The 22,800-nt window shown below is 44.9% G+C and overlaps 1 protein-coding gene across 2 annotated transcripts in view; it reads right to left on the reverse strand.

Annotated features, from left to right (window-relative positions):
• Positions 1–22,800, reverse strand: part of b3glcta (beta 3-glucosyltransferase a) — a 233,346-nt gene that overhangs the window by 48,562 nt on the left and 161,984 nt on the right. The gene's annotated exons all lie outside the window — the stretch shown is intronic.

Raw genomic sequence — 22,800 nt, forward strand, 5'->3', positions numbered from 1 at the left:
AAATCCAGAGGCAGCCTGCCTGCCGCCTACTCCTCCAACACTGTCCACAACTGCATCAGTATCCGGGGTGGCAGTGTCCAGCCTGCCTACCAGTGGGTGTATTGAGGCCATTAGGAGGGAGGCTGATGCCCACTTGAGGGCCCCCACCCCACCACTGCTGGGATTTACCCGGTAGCAGGAGAGGCCTATACCAAGCAACCAGCCTAGCAGGTTTCCCTGTAGGCTGGTGGCGGGCGGGGATTCCCTCCTTAACGGCTCCTTGGGCCCAATGGAGGGACTCCTCCCCATGGTGTTACCCCTTTCCAGGTTGCCCTCCTCCAGTGGTGAGAATAAGAGATCCCCTGACCTTTCTCAAACCCCCCACCACATCAGAAAATAACAAGCTCGCAACAGATTCTTTTTTTTTTCAATCTTCATGTATGAACCTCTAAAGGAGCTTTTTATCTTGTATTTTAATACTTAAAACTATTTTTTAAGTGAAATGTGCTTTAATTATTCACCCTTCATGTACATATGATGGTAGACCAGCTGAGCTTAATAACTGACATTGCAAATCCCAGCTCCCACCATCCCCCCACACCCCTCGTCAGGGCCTGTCAGCTTGGCAACCACTGAGACCCCCAAACTCGTAGCTAAATACTGATCCAACGCCATACACATCTGTCCAGAAATACTGGAGAGCTGCCGGCCTCCAGTGCTTTATGTAGTTCAGCCCCATGTGACATTTGTTATGATCTTGTAGGGAAACCGTGAACCAAAATAACCAAAGTTATTGAATAACCCCCAAATGAGGAAGTTACCAACAAGACTCCACTTTTTGTAGCTTTTACTTTAACATGAACTAGAAGCAATGCAAATTACACACAAATTGACAGGCAGGTGGTACATCAAATAAAGAGATAAATTTCACTTTAAATAGTCGACACAACAAAGATACAACTTACAGAACCACAAGCGTCATGTTACTCCCTGCAAATATGTGGTACTGTGTAGTTACACAATTCCACAATATGCTGTTCTTTATTCACGCATGGTACATCGGGGTCTTATTTGACAACAGCTTTCACCTTCGAGTTTCATGGGTACAATTATCACCAGCAAGGCATATTTCTAAGCACCGTCTCTCCCTTGGCTCACGACATGACTGATAGTGTAGCTTTCCAGAGTTCCTTTTCAACTGACCAACTAATAACGCCCTGTTTTGGCCACTTCTGAGAAAACACTTAACCCTTTAGCATCTCTGAGCTATTCACACAGCTTTCAAGGTTTTAGACCTTTTAGTCAGCTCACACATTGCCTCCAAGAACTCCTGTATCCGTAAAAACCAATCTGGTTCACTAATGTCCTTTAGGGAAGGAAATCTGCCATCCTAACCTGGTCTGGCGCACACGTGATTCCAGATCCACAGGAATGTGGTTGACTCTTAACTGCCCTCTGAAATGGCCTAGCTCAAGGGCAATTAGGGATGGGCAACAAATGCCCACCTTGCCAGCAATGCCTGCATCCCATCAAAAAAATAAAAAAAAGGCTCTGCCTTGTTCTTTACAGCAGTAGCTTCTTTGCCAGCCACACAGCTTCTTTCTTAACTTCCTCCCTGTTGGTGGTGCTTCCAGCTGAACGGTTGCCAGGTCAAGTGGACTAGTATTTCTTATTAGAAGGAAAAACCAGTAAAACTTGGAAAATGACGGCTGCTGGTCCGAAATGGAGCTCCATTTTAAGGTATACAAGATGAGTTTGGACCAGTACCAGTTATTTCCCAAGTTTTGCTGGTTTTTCCTTCTGGACTGATCCCTTTACAATTGATGAAAACTCTTAAATGTCCCTTTCAAACATTCTTAAAAACAATTACAGATTCCACAAACATTTCAAAGAAATTTAAAAATTTCATTTGTACTGCTTTCTGGTCAAATTTCGTCACACTCAATGTTGAGTACAGAAGGCTGTAAAATGCCTAAACAAAAGACGAACTGCTGTTCCTTGAGCTTCAGTTGAACTTCATTGGAACAATGGGGGTGGGCTAAGGACAGAATGGTCAGAGTAGGGGTGGGATGGAGAATTTAAAAGACAAGTAACTAAAAGCTTAGGGTTATGTTTACGGAATGAATATAGGACTAGAGGTGTACCACAAAGTAATTACCCAATCTGCATTTGGGCTCCCCAGTCTAGAGGAGACCGCATTATGAGCAGAAAATATGATATAATAAATTCAGGGAACTACAAGTAAATGACTACTTCACCTGGAAGGAGTGTTTGGGGTTCTTGGTATTGGGAAGGGAGGAGCTGAAAGGGCAGGTGCTGCATTTCCTGCGCTTGCATGGGAAGGTGCTGTGAAAAGGTGAGGACTGTTGGCACTGATTGAAGACTGGATCAGGATATCACAGAGAACAGTTCCTTTGGAATACTGAAAGGGGAGAGGAGTGGAAGATGTGTTTGGTGGTGGCATCATGCTGGAAGTGGCAGAAATGGACAAGGATGATCTGTTGAATGTAGAGGCAAGTGGTGTGACAGGTAAGGACAAGGGGAACCCCATAATGGTCTTGGGAGGGAGGGAAAGAGCTGAGAGAGCAAAGGTGCAAGAAATGGGACAGACGCAGTCGAGGGCTCTATCAACCATGGGAGAAGGGAGTTCTCGGTTGAGGGTAATGGAAGGCATAACAGAAGCACTGATGTGAAAAGCAGCATTGTCAAAACAGATAAAGCTGAATGGGAGAAATTGGGAGAATGGCAGAGTCCTTACAGGAAGCGGGGTGGAAGGAAATGTAATCAAGGTACCCTTTGGAGCCAGAGGATTTAGAGTAGAAAATGAGGTGATTTGACAGAGATACTTAAAATAAAGAAGAAATGGGACAGAATAGTCAGAGTAGATTGTTTCCAGTGATTGAGGGGTCTAGAATCAGGAGACATTGATAAAAGATTAAATATATGAAATTTAGGAAAGACAATGGAGGAAACCTTTCCAAAGCTGTGGAATATACTGCCAGTGTTAGTTAGTGAGCTAGAGCCCACATCAATTTTTAGAATAGCTTAGATGGTGGTTGAAAGAAAACGTAATTTGAAATATGGGGACAGAGGAGACACATGAGGTTCAAACTAATGCTGGTCTGAGGGTTAAGCATCAGCATGGAATAGGTGGGCCAAAGGGCCTGTCACTATGCTGCGATTTATATAAAAGTCTATGAAAAATAAGGGAAAAACAGAGGTGAAGAGGGGTGAAGAAGTGGAGATGGGAATTGGACCTCGAGGTAGAGAAGTGGAGATGGGAAAATAATCACCGTGACAAACTCGATTATAAAATATTTCTGTGTTATATCTCAGTAATAAAAAATTGTAGCTAGACTAAGATACTGTGAGTTTAAAGCAGAGTTCTGTTAAGTTGTTTCTTCAAGAAAATTTTCTACTGTTGCCTTGAGGCCAAATTTTAAGCAATCCACAATATTAGCTGAAGTCCAACTGTTAGCTCAAGGGAATGTTTCTATAGCTGTTGTCTACAAGCAAAACCACATCAGGTCAAACAGGTCTCTAGTTTATTAAATAATGGGAAAGACTTTCTCACTTTATCAACGAAGCTCATAGTTCGTGACTGCCATAACCATTATAGGGTGTCATGCCAGAGAGAAGTTCAAAAAACTTTAGGAAGAGGTTTAACTCCTTCTCCCTGACAGAAACTATAAACATGGGAGCTCATATGGAAGCAATACACTTGCCATTGTATTTTCCAGGTAGCTGAGGCATCTATCGAACCAGGAAGGACTCCAATGTGAATTTAATGGTCGACTGCGGGTGGGGGTGGGGTGCTCCCTGAGTAAATCTGGAGGGTAAGAAGCGGAGGCCTTTTGAGTGAATTCGAAGAGCAGGAGTGCTGAAAAATTAGGCTGATGTTGGTCCAGACTCCCCAAACCAGCATGGACACAATGGGCCGAATAGACTCCTTCTCTGTTGTAAATTTTCTATGACGTCTATGAAATTTATACCCCATGAAACCCTTCAAAATCCTGCCTGTGACTTACCTAATGGCCACCAGACAGATGATCTTCATTGGCTAAAAACTAGCAAATTGCCTCAACACTTTGGGCGGGCAGCTGGCCTGTGCAATGTAAATGAGGCACAGGCATTAAGATGGACCTGCTGCTCTCATGTTGTTCCTGGGCTGGAAGCCTACATGACCTAGCTGCAGGCTTCCACCCTGAGAATTAATATTCTTTTCACTTGAGGCCTGGTGTGATGGCATTGAGGCTGCCACCCACATCTCTGTCCATTCAGATAATAGAAATAAATAATATAATCTCAGCATGTTAGATAAAAAAGAAAGATTTCCATTTATATAGTTCCTTTTATAATCACAGATGTCACAAAGCACTTTGCAGCTAATGAGGTGTAGACATTGTTTTAACATACAAAACACAGCAGCCAATTTGTGCACTGGAAGGTACCACAAACATCAATGTGGTAATGACCAGATAAACTGGTTTTTGTGATGCTGTTTGAGGGATAAATATTGGCCAGGACACTGGGGATAACTCCCTTGCTCTTCTTCAAATAGTACAATGAGATCTTCAGGGATAAAAGTCGCCAAAGTCAAAACAGTCTGAAAATTAGTGGCTGAAGAGAGTCTGAAAATATATTTGTGACCGGGGGCAGAATCGTGAAACCAATAAGCGATTGTACCTCCAGCCATCAATGGTGGGCCGTGTTTCCCACCATTGCATGTCGGGAACTTCATTTTAATACATTTGCATCTAATCATAAACCCTGCTTGCTGGAATCATTCCCCATGCTGGATCATCCGGGCACACATACCAACATGTTTCACAACTGTAAATAAGCGATGTGCACCTGGTGAGCTGCACTTTGCTCGGGATTTTGAGATTTGTTTACCTACCTTTCTTTAGGCAGCACTCACGGTCAATAGTGCCAGGCTTCATAGGCAGCACCACATCACTTTTAGGGGGGCTCACGGGCAGGTCACTACCTACCAGGCCAGCCGTAAGGTGGGGGTGGCTTTTCAATGGCTGGAGAGCTAGGGCTTGCTTGGGGGAGGGGGAGAAGTGGCCTCAGGCATGGGAAGAGGCTGCAGGGCGAGAGCTGTACTGGGGAAGTGGGGTATCCCAGGGTTTCCCCCGCCTAATCGTTCACGCTGCCAACAGGAAATCACACCAATCCAGACACGCCTGGACCAACGTGCTGTGTATATATCGGCACTTACCTGCCAGAAGGCCTGGCGCAGGCTCTGGAGCCCGGATCCATGATGGAGGCCTCCAGCGACCGGACCCTGAACACCACGTGCATCACTGGGTGGGTGGAGCATCGACCATGTGGAGCTTCTCTGTGCAGCAGCATCCAGGAGGTGGTTGTTCTCGGTGCAGCAACTTCTTCCAGGGTTTAGATCTTCAAGCTGCAGGTGGAAGGCTACAGGAGGTACTGGTGGACGGTGAGGGTCTGTGCTTGGGCGGGTGGTGGTGGGGGGGTGGGGGGAGGGGATTAGATTGGGAGGAGAGGAATTAAGAGGTGGGGCAGGTATGGAGGCCTAGAGGGGGTCAGGGAAGGTTGTTGGTGGGAGGGGAAGGATATTCTGTGGGGGTAGTGGAATGGATGAGCTGGTATGAAGCAGGAGGGTGGAAAGGGCTGTGCTGAAGTGTGGGCGGGCACAAGCCAATCTCTCAATCTCCACAGGATCTGTCCAACTCCACCCCCGCCAGCTGGGCTACCGCTCCTTAAAGTCGATGGAGTCTTTAAATTGTGGCCGGCCCCCACCTGTCTTCTCCTTCTCCCTCCTATTATAGCTTAACTTCTCATGCACAGACAGAAAAGATGGGATTGAGAGCAATTGTGTTTCATGTATCTTTCTCATGCTTCCAATCTTACAAATAACCCATCTGATTGATGCACTGCAGGTTGTCCAGAAGGGTTCTGGGGCAGCACCCTCCAGAATGTGAGCCCATGCAGGTAGAAGGATAAGGCTCACAGAGGCATGTCATTAGCAGTGCTTGCTAGTGCCCTCAACGCCTGACCCACTTCCCCTCTGCCCCTCCCAGACAGCATATGAACTGTCTGTGTGGAAGGGTCAGGGACCCACAATGGTCTCTCCACCTGCAGAGCAGGTGGACTGCAGTGGGGCTATCAGACATCACCTTAACACGTTGCCACTGAGGCCCATGTCCCCTGTACCATCCAGTGAGGTGAGTGTGAGCAGTTGAGCGTTCACTTACCTTGGCGGCGTGGATGACGTCATTCATCCATTTACAGCATTTCAGGGCAATCCACTGGTGGAGGCCCTGGGCACTGACTGCCCTGAAGACTTGATCACATGTCGGGTTCGTCTCCCTGCTCAGCCTCCTCCTCCCATCCTCGGGGTAAAGGACGTCTCTCCTGGCCTCCACTTCGTTGAGCAGGATGCCCAGGGAGGCATCACTGAATTTGGGCGCGGGAGCTCTTTGGACCATCTTCTCCCTCAATTTTGAGTTGGTTGCTACCTGGGTGCCTTTTAAAAATGGTGCCCGGATATGACGGCAAGGGGCATGTCATCCAGACCGCCCCGATATTTCGGGAAGCCCCTGAATGGATAATTTAAAAAATTCATTTATGGGATGTGGGCTGGCTAGGCCAGCATTTATTGCCCATCCCTAATTGCCCTTGAGAGGGTGGTGATGAGCTGCCTTTTTACACCGCTGCAGTCCCTGTGGTGTAGGTACACCCACAGCGCTGTTCAGGAGGGTGTTGCAGGATTTTGACTCAGCGACAGTGAAGGAACAGTGATATATTTCCAAGTCAGGATGGTGGGTTTGGAAGGTGCTGTCGAAGGAGCCTTGGTGAGTTTCTGCAGTGCATCTTGTAGATGGTACACACTGCTTCCACTGTTCGTCAGTGGTGGAGGGAGTGAATGTTTGTGGATAGGGAGCCAATCAAGCGGGCTGCTTTGTCCTGGATGGTGTCAAGTTTCTCGAGCGTTGTTGGAGATGCACTCATCCAGGCAAGTGGAGAGTATTCCATCAATTTGTGGATTTGTGCCTTGTGGATGGTGGACAGGCTTTGGGGAGTCAGGAGATGAGTTACTTGTGCAGGATTCCTAGCCTCTGACCTGCTCTGGTAGCCACAGTATTTAAATGGCTAGTCAAGTTCAGTTTCTGATCAATGGTAGCCACGCAGTTGATAGTGGGGGATTCAGTGATGGTAATGCCACTGAATGCCAAGGGGCGATGGTTAGATTCTCTCCTGTTGGAGATGGTCATTGCCTGGCACTTGTGTGGCGTGAATGTCACTTGCCAGTTATCAACCCAAGCCTGGATATTGTCCAGGTCTTGCTGCATTTGGACATGGACTGCTTCAGTATCTGAGGAGTGGCAGGAAACACCCTCCATTCCCGCCTCTGGACTTGGTCCCAGAATGGACAATCTGCCCTTCAAGTGGGTAGTCTTCCTTTTGTTTACCTTCTATTATTGTGAAGAATGTAGAACGTGCATTCGTATCAAATCACAAAAAGCTGGGATTTTTCGCCCCCACCATGGCAGGACCTGCCACAAGGGATGCGGCGGGCCAGCCAAAAATCCATTGACTTTCGGTGGGACTAGATGATCCCAGCGATGGGCAGGGCCGGAAAATCCTATCCAAAGTGACCAGCTTTTCATGCAGTGTTTTTTTAAATCATGCGGCTAGGCCAGCATTTATTGCCAATCCTTAATTGCCCTTGAGAAGGTAGTAGTGAACTGCCCTCTTGAACCACTGCAGTCCATGTGGTGTAGTTTTCCATTGTCATTTCAGGTGTCTAGGTCAATGCCAAATGGCTCTTCCTGTTCTATTCCTTGTAGACTACATAGTGACTTGATACAACTGAGTGGCTTGCTAGGTCATTTCAGAGGGCAGTTAAGAGTCAACCACATTGCTGTGCATCTGGAGTCATATTTCCTTCCCTAAAGGGCACTAGTGAACCAGATTGGTTTTTACAACAATCAACCATGACGGCAATGGTCAACATTAGACTCTTAATTCTAGATTTTTTATTGAATTCACATTCAACCATCTGCCATGGTGGTATTTGAACCTGCGTACCCAGAGCATTACACTGGGTCTCTGGATTACTAGCCCAGTGACAATACCACTACGCCACCATCTCCCCAGCTGCTGCGTGTAATACGGAATGAAGTCAATACTAACAACAGAACGTGACCTTGGTGGATTATGTACCTGCAAAGTGAAGCAAAAGACTACTGCAGTGCTTCACAAACTATTTTCCAATGTGATTACATTTTAATTCACCACCACCTACAAAGGCAATTCCGGATAGGCAACAAACGCTGGCTTTGGCAGTGATGCCTACATCCCATGAACGAATATGTAAAAAAAACTCTTGAAAATCAACGTGACCCCAGACTCCAGCAAAAGCAAAACAGCAATAAAGCAGCACAGTAGCATTCAGTATATAATTATTAATTTGTGTATCACATATAATAATACATCTTATAAATGTGAAAATCTGTGTTTTTAAAAGTACTTTGTAAAAATTTTATTATGCTACATACTCACGTAGGTTTCAGCCAAGCCCTCCATATTCCTTGGTTAAGGAAGACTCAGTGATCTCCCTCTCCCCGCCACCCCAAAACCCTCACACACATAGTAATCAGCCTCTCTCTCACATTCTGACATGAGTAATTCATCTCCTGACTCCCCAAAGCCTGTCCACCATCGACAAAGCACAACTCAGGATTGTGATGGAATACTCTCCACTTTCTTGGATAAGTGAAGCTCGTCACCACTGCGGACAAAGCAGCCCACTTGATCAGCACCCCATCCTCCAAAATGAACATTCACTCTCTCCACCACTAATGCACAGTGGCAGCAGTGTGTACCATCCACAAGATGCACTGCAGGAACTCAGCAAGGCTCCTTCAACAGCACCTTCCAAACTGGCTACCTCCACCACCTAGAAGGACAAGGGCAGCAGACACATGGGAATACCACCACCTGCAAGTTCCTCTCCAAATAATACACCAATCTGACTTGTAACTATATTACTATTCGTTCATTGTCATGGGATCAAAATCCCTGTACTCCCTTCCTAACAGCACTGTGGATATACCTACATCACATAGGCTGCAGCAGTTCACAACCACCTTTTCAAGGGCAATTAGGGATGGGTAACAAATGCTGGCCTTGCCTGTGATGCCCACTTCCAATGAAAGAATAAAAACACACACCCTTTTCCCAACCCCACCCCCCCACTCAGCAGCACCTCCCCCCAGGCCATCTTCAATCCACTCACACCCAATCTGCAGCCCCTCTCCCCAAGCCATCCACCTCACTCACTCAGTTGCCCCTCTCTTCAACCCCCCCTTCCCCCACTCACTCACACACAACAGCCCATCTCTCCAACTCCCTTCCCGCCCACTGACTCAGCAGCCCTTCCCCAACTCCCCTTCGCCCCACTCACTCACTCAGCCGACGCTACTCCCAACATCCTCACCACCCCACTGGGCCTGCTGGACCCCACCAGGGTTTGGGCTCCAGTGATCCCCCTCTCCCCACCCCCTGGCCTGCCGCATCCGGCTGAGCCTTGGGCTCTGCTGCCCCCACCCCCTCCCCACGCCTGCTGAACCCCACGGTTCCACTGAGTGGCTAGCAGCAGAGCCTGCACTCCCTGTGGGCGGTTCCCCAAAGTCCTGCTCCCGGCCTCATTACTCATGGAGGTTTACCAAACTGAGACTCTCCCCTCCTGGTGTTGGCCATGTTGGAGGTAGCAGTCAAGGGGAGGTAGAGACAGGAAAAAAATTAAAAGGGCAGAATTCCATCATCCAAAAGTCAGAATTCCACCAGGCAGAGGAAATTTCTCATCCCTGGATCTTTAATGTTTACCCGAGAAGTCAGATGGGGCCTTGATTTAATGTCGCATCTGAAAGATGGCATCTCCGGCAAAGTAGCACTCCATCAGTACTGCACTGGTGCGTCAACCTTGACATGTTGGAACAAAGTTTAAAAGCTTTTTTTGAAGAACATGATCTCCACTTCAAAAGAAGTAATGAGGATATCAGAGTAGATACCCTGAATGTTTAGTTCACCCACATCACTTATATTTCAAAGCCCTGGCGATGAAGTTGAGCTCAGTGGTCACAAAAAAAATCACCCACTTAAAAGAAAGAAAGATCAACTGTGTCTCAGTTGGTTGTGAATTCAAGCCCCACTCCAGAGACTTGAGCATAAAAGTCAAAGTTGACACTCCAGTGCAACACCGAAGTAGTGCTGCACTGTCGGAGGCGCTGTCTCTCAGATGAGACTTTAAACTGAAGCCTCGTCTGCACTTTCAAGTGGATGCAAAAGATCCCATAGCACTATTTCGAAGAAAAGTAGGGGTGTTATCCTCAGTGTTGGTCAATATTTATCCCTTGATCGAGAACAACAGATTATCTGACCATTATCACACTGATCTTTATGGGATCTTGCTGTGCACAAATTGGCTGCTGCGCTTCCTACATTACAACAGTGACTACATTCCAAATGTACTTCGTTGGCTGTAAGGCATTTGCTAAATCCTGTGGTCATGTAAGTCATTTGATGTCATGATCCACCATTCTCCATTCTTCTGGTGCATGCATGGCATGCCCAGGCTAGTGCCCTGTTAGTCAGGAGGAAGTGCTGAATGGTATGTGGCCAGAGGCATTCGGCTGACTTTTTTCAGTTGGTGACTTCTGGGGGAGCCCAAATTCACAGGCAATGGGTAGATGCAAGGAAGACCAAAGAATCGAAGTTTCTGGTAGTAAATCGAAAGGAATGATGCATGGGAGGATGTTAAATATGGAGATCAGGGAAGCATGTACCAAACCAATGGAACTATAATGGGAGAGTTTAATTTTCCGATAAACTGAGAGAAGCAGAATTCAAGAAGAAAGGGCAAAGAATTCCTAGAATGTATTGGGAGTTTTCTAAAACTATGGCCCAGATCTTCCGTTCTCTGGATCGTCGGAGACTGGACCTGCCCCCAAGATACGTGTGGGAACCCGTCGGAATTCCCAATGCACTAACTCCACGGGAATTGCCTGGGAAGTCTGAACTTCCATGGGCAATTCCCCTGCTCCCGGAATCCTCCTAAAATGTCTCCAACTCTTAGTTAGTCAGAGATTTCGGATGGTTCCGACTTACTTACCTGATTAGTTACCCAAGAGATGTTAGACATAAACTTCCTAGTGTAACTCGAGTAACTACACAGCTGATCCCCAATCACTCACACTGACTCCTCGACTCCCCTGCCTACCCCACCCTGACCCCCCAAATCCCTACAATTTGGCCTCACCAAGTGGCTCTCCCCCAACCCAACCTGACCTCACCACCCTACCCAGCTGCCACACCATCCACCTGCCACACTACTACCTTATCCACCTTCCAGCCTACCCACCTGTCACCTGACCACCCTATCAACCTGCCAGCTCACCCCCCTTACCTACTTACCACACCCACCTTATCCTCATACCCACCTTCAGATTCACCTATTTGCTCACCCATTCACTCAGATACTCATACACTAACTCACTGAAAAGCCATTTAAATGTCCCAGCTTTTCAGAGCAGAAGTATTCTGGTGTACTTCAGAATACACCAGAAGTATTCTGGTGAACACTTACCAGAATACAGCATAACTGCCATAAAAAGGGGGCATGCCTTGTCTTACCTCGACAATTCAGTACTACAAGGAGGCAGTTTGATTGAAGGTATGCCACGTATTTCTGAAGAAGCCAGGATCAGAAGACCCGGCCAGAAATGTGGAGCTCCAGCGTGGCGCAGAAAAGTAGCAGCCGGGTGGCAGAGTGGCAATTGTCACTCCTCAGAAGATTTGGGCCACTACCTTTTACAACCAACAACTGAACAGGCCATGCTAGATGCAGGCGATGAGTAGTGAACCAAGATTACTTGACAATCTGACAATAAGGGAACATTGAGCAAATAGAGACCATAAATAATGTTATTAATTTGGAAATAGAGAAGGGAGTATCACGTATAAGGTTTCAAATTGAAGTCAGGTGAACGTCCAGGGAAGAGAAATGAATTGACCACAGTAAATCGGGAGCAGGTATAAATGGGTAAATGTGCAGACAAACATTGGGAAGTATTTGCTATGATACAAAACTACTACATAACCTTCAAAGGCTAAGACTTCACTTGATAAGTTAAGGAACCATGGTCAACAAATGAGCTGGGAAAAGGTATATTGTGAAAAGAAAAGTTTTACATAAATGTACGGAAATGGAAATCATCAGACCATGAGAACCATCAAAAGCAACAAAGGGATACGAAGAAAGTAATAAAAGGCGCAAAAAGGAATTATGGCATAAAAAACTTGCAAAGCTAATATGGTGTATGTTGTTCCAGTCACATATCTGTTAGGAACAATGTATATTTTTTAAGTTGAATATGTATATACTTGTGTTAAGAAAGGTAAAATGGTTTCAGTTTTATTTTTGGTTGCTTATGAGCCTTGATGCCTCGAAATCTGGATGGACCTGTGGCTGAAAGGTCAGTCCTTTTGGTTTGGTATATATATTTTTAACGAGGTTTTACAACCCTTGAAGTTAAAGAGATAGGTTAAAAAGGGGTTAGAAGTTTAGTGACAGGGCAGAGTTCAGTGTGTCAGGGAATGAAGACAGGGTTTCTCAGTTCTCTGAGAAGAGAAAAGTACAAGGCTAATGGGACAGTAGTTAACTAAATAATCAGTTATAGGATTCAGTAATGTGATCAATTTAGAGATGTTGCTACTGAAACAGTGAGTTTAAAGTGCCATTATTTTTGGGTGTCTCGGGGAGAGATACAAGTTGGGTGAGAAACATCAAGTGAATGTTCAAGAATTCACTGAAAGAAAACAGTTTGCACATGTACCAGTCCCAAGCAAGGAGCCTTTGTGTCAAGCTAGTGGTAACTCTTCACTAGTTTATGTGCCTGTAAAATTATTGCTGGATAAAAGAATATTGGGAAATTGAATCATCTTCTTGTGTTTGTATTGAGATCTTTTCAATCTTTTTGTCTGGTGTAATATAGTTCATTTTTCTTGTTTAAAAAATATTTTATTCTTGTGTTAAAAGTTCATCAGCAGACTCCTGTGAATTTGTTCAGTAACTTTCCTCCACAGTTTCCTAAAAAAAGTTAGGATCTATCACGCCAGGTTTCACTCTGGGATCGGACTTGTCCAGTATTAACATCAGCTGGGATCATAACATATCATCTTTCATTGACATTCCTTACAGATAATGAGAAATCTGGAGTGGAACAAAACTTATCCCCCTCTCATTCAGAGGTACCCCACTGTTCTCCCTAGAAAACCTGTTGCTCCATGACTAGTTATAGTTATACAGTTCAGTTTGATTATTAGCTCATGCACCAGTTGAATATATGGAAAGGAAAATTCCCATGGCATTAGGCATATTTGAAGTTGTAGTTGTTAGCATCATATAGATTCTGTTTAATGAATGTTAAATACCCAGTACTTGAAGGTAATAAGGTGAACAGGTGCTGAGTGTTGATTTGTTAATGATGCTTCATTGTATATAAAGATGAGTCAGCCAACACTGGCTGTTGATAGAGCCCTTTGATCACATTTTAATTTGACAATTGTAAGTTTCCTTTAATATTTGACTTTCTATTTTCAGTATCCTTTAAGGAGCTGCTTCTTGATTTGTCTCTCTTAATTTTTCTAATTTAGTTTGATTGGTTTCGCAAAAGAGTAGCACTGGTTGTCTGGTACGTGAGAGAAGAGAAGTCAGCTCAGCAGTAAGCAATAAAACTCTCTATCTAAGCATCCTAGTCTCTTATATCCTTCACATCCAGCTTGGGAGTTAGCCAACAATGGTAGCAGAGGATGGTTGACTGAAAGTGAACATTTTTTATTCATTCATGGGATGTGGGCTTCGCTGGCTGGGCCAGCATTTATTGCCCATCCCTAATTGTCTTTGAGAAGGTGGTAGTGAGCTGCCTTCTTGGACCGCTGCAGTTCATGTGGCGTAGGTACACCCACAGTGCTATTAGGAAGGGAGTTCCAGGATTTTGACCCAGCGAAGTGAAGGAACAGTGATATATTTCCAAGTCAAGATGGTGAGTGACTTGGAGGGGAACTTCCAGGTGGTGGTGTTCCCATGTATCTGCTGCCCTCGTTCTTCTAGATGGTAGTGGTTGTGAGTTTGGAAGATGCTGACGAAAGAGCCTTGGTGAATTTCTACAGTGGATCTTGTAGATGGTATACACTGCTGCTACTATGCATCGGTGGTGGAGGGAGTGAATGTTTGTGGATGTGGTGCCAATCACGCGGGCTGCTTTGTCCTGGACAAGCCTCTTGAGTGTTGTGAGAGCTGCACTCATCCAGGCAAGTGGGGAGTATTCCACCACAATCCTGATTTGTGCCTCGTAGGTGGTTGACAGGCTTTGGGGAATCAGGAGGTGAGTTACTTGTCGCATGATTCCTAGCCTCTGACCTTCTGACCTGCTCTTTTAGCCACAGTATTTATATGGCTCGTCCAGTTCAGTTTCTGGTCAATAGTAACCCCCAGGAAGTTGATAGCGGGGGGATTCAGTGGTGGTAATGCCATTGAATATCAAGGGGCATCAAGGAAGATTCTCTCTTGTTAGAGATGGCTATTGCCTGACACTTGTGTGGCATGAATGTTAGTTGCCACTTGTCAGCCCAAGCCTGGATGTGGTCCAGGTCTTGCTGCATTTGGGCATGGACTCCTTCAGTATCTGATGAGTCACAAATGGTGCTGAACATTGTTCTATCATCAGCGAATATCTCCACTTCTGACCTCATGATAGAAAGAAGGTCATTGATGAAGCAGCTGAAGATGGTTGGGCCGAGGACACTACCCTGAGGAACTCCTGCAGTGATGTCCTGGAGCTGAGATGATTGACCTCCAACAGCCACAAACATCTTCCTTTGTGCTAGGTATGGCTCCAACCAGCGGAGAGTTTTCCTTCTGATTCCCATTTATTCCAGTTTTGCTGGGGCTCCTTGATGCCACACTTGGTCAAATGCGGCCTTGATATCGAGGGCAGTGACTCTCACCTCACCTTGGGAGTTCAGCTCTTTTGTCCATGTTTGAACCAAGGCTGTAATGAGGTCAGGAGCTGAGTGGCCATGGCGGAACCCAAATTGGGCGTCAGTGAGCAGGTTGTTGCTAAGCAAGTGCTGCTCGATAGCACTGTTGATGACCCCTTCCATTACTTTACTGATGATATGATCGGGAGTAGACCAATCGGGCGGTAATTGGTCGGGTTGGATTTGTCCTACTTTTTGTGCACAGGACATACCTGGACAATTTTCCACATAGCTGGGTAGATGCCAGTGTTGTAGCTGTACTGGAACAGCTTGGCTAGGAGCACAGCAAGTTCTGGAGCACAAGTCTTCAGTACTATTGCCAGAATATTGTCAGGGCCGAAAGACTTGGCAGTATCCAGTGCCTTCAGCTGTGAAGACTGGCATTTGTGATGCTGGGGACCTCTGGAGGAGGCCAAGATGGATCATCCACTCGGCACTTCTGGCTGAAGATTCTTGAAAATGCTTCAGCCTCATCTTTTGCACTGTTGTGCTGGGCTCCCCCATCATTGAGGATGGGGATATTTGTAGAGCCTCCTCCTCCAGTGAGTTGTTTAATTGTCCACCACCATTCACGACTGCATGTGGCAGGACTGCAGAACTTAGATTCGTTGGCTGAGGGATCGCTTGGCTCTATCACTTGCTGCTTATGCTGTTTGGCACGCACAAAATCCTGTGTTATAGCTTTACCAGGTATGCCTTGTGCTGCTCCTGGCATGCCCTTCTACACTCTTCTTTGAACCAAGGTTGATCCCCTGGCTTGATAATGGTAGAATGAGGGATAAGCCGGGCTATGAGGTTACAGATTATGTTCGAGTACAATTCTGCTGCTGCTGATGGCCCACAGCGCGTCATGGATGCCTAGTCTTGAGTTGCAAGATCTGTTTGAAATCTATTCCATTTAGCACGGTGGTAGTGGCACACAACACCATTGAGGTGAAGGTGGGACTTCATCTCCACAACGACTGTGCGGTGGTCACTCCTCCTGATACTGTCATGGACCGATGCATCTGCGGCAGGCAGATTGGTGAGGATGAGGTCAAGTTTTTCTCTCTTGTTGGATCCCTCACCCCTTGCCGCAGACCCAGTCTAGCAGCTATGTCATTTGGGACTCGGCCAGCGCGGTCAGTAGTGGTGCTACCGAGCCACTCTTGGTGATGGACACTGAAGTCCCCACCCAGAGTACATTCTGCGCCCTTGTCACCCTCAGTGCTTCCTCCAAGTGGTGTTCAACATGGACGAGTACTAATTTATCAGCTGAGGGAGGGCAGTTCGCGGTAATCAGCAGGATGTTCCCTTGCCCATGTTTGACCTGATGCCATGATACTTCCATGGGATCCAGAGTTGATATTGAGGTGGCAACTCCTACCCAACTGTTTACCACTGTGCTGCCACCTCTGCTGGGTCTGTTCTGCCGGTGGGACAGGACATACCCAGGGATGGTGATGGTGGTATCTGAGACATTGTGTAAGCATGATCTCGTGAGGATGACTATGTCAGGCTGTTGTTTGACTAGTCTAAATGATAGTTCTCCCAATTTTGGCGTTAGCCCCCAGGTGTTAGTAAGGTGCATAGGTCAATGCCAGGTGATTGTCCAGTTTCATTTCTTTTTGTGACTTTGTAGCAGTTTGATACAACTGAGTGGTTTGCTAGGCCATTTCAGAGGGCATTTTAGAGTCAACCACATTGCTGTGGGTCTGGAGTCACCTGTAGGCCAGACCAGATAAGGACAACAGATTTCCTTCCCTAAAGGGTTTTAGTGAACCAGATGGGTTTTTACAACAATCGACAATGGTTCCATGGCCACCATTAGACTTATATTCCAGATTTTTATTGAGTTCAAAATCCACCTTCTCCCATGGACGGGATTCAAACCTGGGTCCGCAGAGCATTACCCTTGGTCTCTGGATTACTAGTCCAGTGACGATACCTCTACGCCATCGCCCTCCCCTAATTGGAGAGTAAGCTTAAATTCCAGACAGAAGTTTGGAATTGCTGTTAATTTTTTTTGAGAGAAGATTGTAATTGGAGGCTCCTTGAAGAAAGATGACTGAAACCAGGTGTAAGGTGGCAGAATATGACTTTCCTCCACTGTTTTGTGAAACGGAACCGTATGATGAATGGAAAAATGAGGTCAAGCCATAGGTTACATCTCTGCCGAAAAGAAAGCAAGGGATAGCTCTGGCACTCTCGATTCCTGCCAGGAGCAAGATCCACTGCAAAGTGTTCTCGGGACTAGATACTCAGGGCCTGAACAATGATGAAGTTCGGACAACCTCTTAAAATTTATGGATAAAATTTATACGAAAGATGACTTACTGAATGTCTGTGAGGGTTGGTCGGACTTTGACAAATTTATAAGAATGGATGATTCGTCCATAGAAGAATACATCATGGAATTTAATCGACTACATGCGAGATTGCAGCGATTTCACATGGAAATTCCTAAATCAGTACTTGCCTTTATATTATTGGACTGTGCTAGGATATCAAACATGGATAGGCTCTTCGTTTTAACCAGAGCTAGATTTAAAGAGAGAGAAATGCTTATGGATCAAGTGTCCAAAGCCGTAAAAAAATTTTTTGGGCAAGCATTCATTTCCGGCCACTTTTATGGTGCAAATGGGCTCTTTGGCAGTGACACCTAAGATGGAGGATACAATGTTAGCAGCATTTCAGGACCGTTTGATGTACGGCCCAAACATCTGTGCAACAGATGAATTGCAAACAATGGGTATGAGGACAGAGACTCTTTTGGGAGCCATAACAGACAGTGGAAATTGGCTATAATGGAAGGAGGATCAGCTCCAGAAATAACCAAGGTTTGGTCAATGAGTGCTTCAGATGTGGATCTAAGTATCATGATGCACTGAATTGCCCAGAAATGAACGGCAGAGTTTTTGAGATGACATGACATCAAAGGTACAGAAGGCGAGGAGGACGATAATGCCTTGTCACAGATTCACTCAATTGCACAGTTCTAGACAGTGGGTGTATGTCCACGGTGTGTGGAGTGGACTGACTAAACTGTTACACAGATTCTTTAAGTAAGGAAGACTGGGGGAAAGTCAAAGAATGACAGTTCTACTTGTTTCAGATTTGCGATAGTAACATGTTGAAATCACTAAAAAGAATAGTAATTCTGTGTAAAAGACCTATAAATTAAATTACTTTATCAGTACTGATGTCGAATAAAGTGAAATATCTTTACTGTTAAGTAAGCCTTCAATGAAAAAGGCCCAAATGAAGTTAGACATGGAGCATGATAAAGCGATTGTATTTGGGAAATCTGTGGATTTGCAATTCACACAGCCAGGGACATTATATTCCTCTAAAGCCTATCATCTCTGACAGAATGTTGAAGAAGTATTAATGGCAGCTGGGGATAAGGATTTAAGTGAGAAGCAGCAAATTTTTACAAAATTGCATTGACAATTTGCACATCCCTCTGGCCATAGGTTGAAGATTCTGTTAAAGGATGCGTGGGTACTGGATGAGGAGTACACTTGACTTGGCGAAGATATTAGTGAAAGATGTGATATTTATAAACTACAGGAGAATGCCATCACGACTAGTAGTAAGTCTTCCGCTCCTGAGAGACTTTAATGAAACCGAAGTCCTGGACCTCAAAGTATGGGATAAAGAACAAAAAGTTTTTCTTCTACATTGTGTTGCCGGAGAGACGAGATTTAGTTTGTCAACAGTAATTTATAGCAAAGACAAAAAAGTAACTGAGGATCAAATAATGGAACGATGGATGGGAACGGGGATGGAAGCACCAGCTAAATTTTTAACGGACAATGGAGGAGAATTTGCCAATGTAGAATTCAGGAGTATGTGCAAAAATTTGAATATTGTAGCAACGCATACAACAGCAGAACGCCTGTTTAGTAATGGGTTATGCGAGAGAAATCACGCCGTGATTGGCAAAATGCTCTAAAAACATTTGGCAGAGCAACCAAATTGTAAATTGTCTACTGCTTTAGCATAGGCAGTTCATGCAAAAAACATGCTCCAGGTAGTTGGGGGCTACAGCCCTTATCAATTAATTTATGGCAGGAATCCGAAGATGCCTTCAATAATGTGGAACCATCCCCCGGCTTTGGAGGGGACTATCAAATGTTCCGCAAAAATGGAACCAATGGATGTTATGCATGCAGGGAGGAAAGCATTTATTAAGGCGGAAGCGTCAGAAAAAATCTGAGGTATCAAATCAGGCCATCAGAAATGCATTTTCAGCCTGGGGACATGGTGTATTATAAAAGAGAGAGGCAAAAAGAATGCAGGCCGAAGGAATGTTACAGGCACTGACGGCAAAACGATAATCTTGCAACATGGTAAACAAATTGTTAGAGTACATTCCACACGGCTTACTGGCAATGATTACAAATTGATAGAACATGAACAAATGGTGAAAACTGAAGGTGCACCAGGCACCTCGCACACAGATATGCCAGACCTGTAAGAACAACAGATTGTGGTAGGTAAAAACAAAAAGCTAAAAGCTACTGCGGATGCTGGAAATCCAAAACAAAAACAGAATTACCTGGAAAAACTCAGCAGGTCTGGCAGCATCGGTGGAGAAGAAATCAGTTAACGTTTCGAGTCTTCACGACCCTTTGGCAGAACTGAAGCATAGTTAGGAGAAAGGAGAAATATAAGCTGGTTTAAGGTGGGGGGGGCGGGGGGAGAGAGAAGTTGAGGGTGTGGTGATTGTGGAGATAAGCAAGCAGTGATAGGAGAAGATAATCAAAAGATGTCACAGACAAAAGGATCAAAGAGGTGTTGAAGGTGGTGATATTTGTCTAAGAAAAGTGCTAATTAAGAATGGAAGACAGGACACTCAAGGTACAGCTCTAGTGGGGGTGGGGTGGAAAGACTAACAAGGTTTTAGTTTTAGATTTAAAAATAATGGAAATAGGTGGGGAAAGAAGAATCTATATAAATTATTGAAAAAAAAGGGGAGGGGGGAGAAACGGGGTGGGGATGGGGGGACGGGGAGTTTAAGATCTAAAGTTGTTGAATTCAATATTCAGCCCGGAAGGCTGTAAAGTGCCTAGTCGGAAGATGAGGTGCTGTTCCTCCAATTTGTGTTGGGCTTCACTGGAACAATGCAGCAAGCCAAGGACAGACATGTGGGCAAGAGAACAGGGTGGAGTGTTAAAATGGCAAGCGACAGGGAGGTTTGGGTCTTTCTTGCGGACAGACCGCAGGTGTTCTGCAAAACGGTCGCCCAGTTTGCGTTTGGTCTCTCCAATGTAGAGGAGACCGCATTGGGAGCAACGAATGCAGTAGACTAATTTAGGGGAAATGCAAGTGAAATGCTGCTTCACTTGAAAGGAGTGTTTGGGCCCTTGGACGGTGAGGAGAGAGGAAGTGAAGGGGCAGGTGTTGCATCTTCTGCGTGGGCATGGGGAGGTGCCATAGGTGGGGGTTGAGGAGTAGGGGGTGATGGAGGAGTGGACCAGGGTGTCCCGGAGGGAACGATCCCTACGGAATGCCGTCAGGGGGGGTGAAGGGTAGGTAATGTGCGGACTGAGAGTAGACCAAGTGATATTGAAGATCAGGATAGGGCAATTTGTCACAAAGTTCCAACTTTTGGTGGTTGATCTAGGGTAGCATAATGCCAGAAGGGGCTGGTGTGTGGAGAGAAGCCACCACAGTAGGAAAGGCCACAGGGAAATACAAAAACTGGCTGAATGGGCAAGACAAGGGGAAGAATATCAGATCTATGGATTGGCAGAAGGAAATGAAAATGTGGAAAGCCAGGAAATGTAGTGAGGTTAGAGCATATTCCCCAACAGCAGGAAAAGTTAGTCCGAGGATTTCCCTAGCACATCTAGCAGCATACTCTTGGGAAAGTAAGTCCATTGATGTCAAAGCAACATAATTGCAAGGGGAGCAATTTCAAAGAGAAGTACTTTTAAAGCCTCCAAAAGAAGCTGGAGATATAGAGGGGAAATTATGGAGGTTAAATAAGTGTGTTTACAGGCTAAACTATGTGGTGTTTTGCAGTTAGGTCCGTTCTATTAAAAGCTGGTTGTGTTCAGCTAAAAATAGATCCAGCAATGTTTTGTGCACATTATGAAGGAAAGCTAGCAGGCATTTTATTATTGCATGTAGATGATTTCCTGTGGGGAGGATCGGCGGCATTTGAGAAATTTGTAATAGATAAAATTATGAACAACTCAAAATTGGAAGTTGGGCTTCTGAAGCTTGTAAGTTCATAGGCAGACTAAGCTGGGAATAACCTTGACTCAACAGTCTTACCTACAGAATGTTAACAGGAAGCTGATAAATCGGGCTAGGTCCTTGCAAGAGGAAGGCTCTGCAACTAATGAAGAAGCAGATCAGTTAAGAAGCTTAATTGGGCAATTAAACTGGTTATGCACGCAAACTAGACCAGATGTGTGCTATGATATATTAGAATAGAGCACCATGCTGAAATATGCTACTGTTGGGACGTGCTAAAAGCAAATAAGACAATGTAGAAATTAAGTTCAGAGGAACGTACGATCAAATTTCCAAACCTGGGTGACCCGGAAGGGATAAAATTACTTATTTTTAGTGATGCCTCACACGCTAACCTTCCTAATGGTTATTCAAGTACAGCAGGATTCATTATATTTTTAGTGGGAAGGAACAATAAAGGTCGCTCATTAGCTTGGGGATTGAAGAAGATTAAGAGGATAGTTAAAAGCACCTTAGTTGTGGAGACACCTGCGCTGGTAGAGATGACAGATATGGCTATATATTTACCGAGTATTTTAAAGGAGCTCCTAGATAAATCATTCTCTCTGGGAAAATGTCCATTCAATAAAGTGTCACAGAAAAGAGGTTGAGGATTGATCTCATGAGTTTAAAAGAGATGTTGGAAAGGAAGGAAATTTACAAAATTAAACGGGTTGACGCAAGTCACCAGTAATCTGATTGCTTCACAAAAAGAACAGCTTGTCCAAAGAAATTGAATATCCTTGAAGAGGGACGCCTTGTATTGTAATGGATTGTGACAACATGGACATTTTCATGTTGCAATCTTATTAATTTGTTTGTTTCTAAAAAAAGGGGAATTTGGATTATGTCAAAGAGTGATGGTATAATAAGATAACATGATATTTTAATTTTGTATGAATACTTTTTATGCATATCAATTTAATCTAAAAAAACAGGGGACTCTGTTAGCATCTTATAGGTTCTGTTTAATGAACATTAAATACCCAGTACTTGAAGGTAAGAAGGTGAACGGGTGCTGGGTGTTGATTTGTTAATGATACTCAATTGTATGTAAGGAAGAGTCAGCCAGCACTGGCAGACTATAGACCTCTGATCACATTTTAATTTGATACTTGTAAGTTTCCTTTAATATTTGACTGTCTGTTTGCAATATCCCTTTAAGGGGCTGCTTCTTGATTTGTTGCTCGTTTTCCTAACTTAGTTTGATTGGTTTCTCAAAAAGAGTAGCACTGGCTGTCTGGTGTGTTAGAGGGGAGAAGTCAGCTCAGTAGTGAGCAATAAAACTCTCTGCTTAAGCATCTTAATCATTTGTATCCTTCATATCCAGGCTTGAGAGTTAGCTAACAGTAGTGACTATTTTTGTGCCGTTCAGTTCATGCCACACTGTTGTCGACGTTGCTCCTCTAAATGTACCCATAACTGAGCAAGGGGCATAGAGTTACATAAGAAAGACACGTGAAGTGAAACATAGGAATAGCGCTATACAGGGAAGAAATGAAATGAAAAAGGAGA

This window comes from Cetorhinus maximus, chromosome 7 (genome assembly GCF_964194155.1).
Source record: "Cetorhinus maximus chromosome 7, sCetMax3.hap1.1, whole genome shotgun sequence".
Lineage (NCBI taxonomy): Eukaryota > Metazoa > Chordata > Chondrichthyes > Lamniformes > Cetorhinidae > Cetorhinus > Cetorhinus maximus.